This window comes from Grammomys surdaster, unplaced genomic scaffold, assembly GCF_004785775.1.
Source record: "Grammomys surdaster isolate TR1022 unplaced genomic scaffold, NIH_TR_1.0 125876, whole genome shotgun sequence".
In the NCBI taxonomy this organism is placed as follows: Eukaryota; Metazoa; Chordata; class Mammalia; order Rodentia; family Muridae; genus Grammomys; species Grammomys surdaster.
Window position 1 is genome coordinate 3,250,157 of NW_021620701.1, and position 953 is coordinate 3,251,109.

Below are 953 nucleotides of genomic sequence, written 5' to 3' on the forward strand. Positions count from 1 at the left end.
TCTTCTCCGAGGACCCTGCGACAAAAGCTGCCCCGCGGGACGGGGCACTACACCCCTAAATATGAAGTCACCCTTCCCTTTCAGTTGGCTATGCCGTGTTATCAGCTTTCTGCTACTATAAAACTATGCCTAAGATAAAGCAACCTAAAAGAGGAAAGATCTGTTCTGGCTCCATCCATGGTTGGTTTGGGCCCAGGGATGAGGGGTATACTGCAGCCAGACAGTGGTAGAGGAACATGCTTACCTTATGATAGTCTGGAAACTAAGATGCAGGAAGAGACTAGAATCATTACTCTCTTAAAGGGCACACCTCCAAAGCCCTAAAACCTCTCCCAGTTCCTCCTCTTAAAGGTCCCCATCCTCTTCCACTAACACTAGACTGAGGTGCCAGTCATTAAATGTGGGTCTTTGGAAGACATCCAGGATTCAAAGTGTTCAATACAGATAATAACGGGGCAGGGGGCAAATTCCATGCCCAGAGAATGCCGTGAGAGTCCTTAGATACCCACAAAGAAGAAATACACATCAAATCTCCCCGAAATACACACCAAATCTCTCCCTCCTGTAAGCTCATATTGTTGTTGCATGGTATTTAACAACTCTATTAGTTCTTACTGTCACTTGGACAGTCCCCTCCGGGGCCAATGATTTATTTAATCAGCTTCAGTACAATTACTGGGCGATTATCCTAACCTAGTTTTCTATGTTAGCATGGCTCTTTCTCAGTTGTGCTATCCAAGTTATTTGCTGTTTGAATTTTGCCCCGGGGGTTATTTCTGCTCTGTCAGTCTGTCCTGAGGATGAGTGTCTCTCAGCCATGTGCTCCTGGTCCATCCCATCTAATGGAGACCTCCAGCTCTCTCTGTGTTCTTTCTCCTCTCTCCTCTTTCTCCTGTTCTCACTCTGTCTAGGCCTCATGGTTCCTCCCTGTGTCCAGTAGCTGAAGCTCCGCC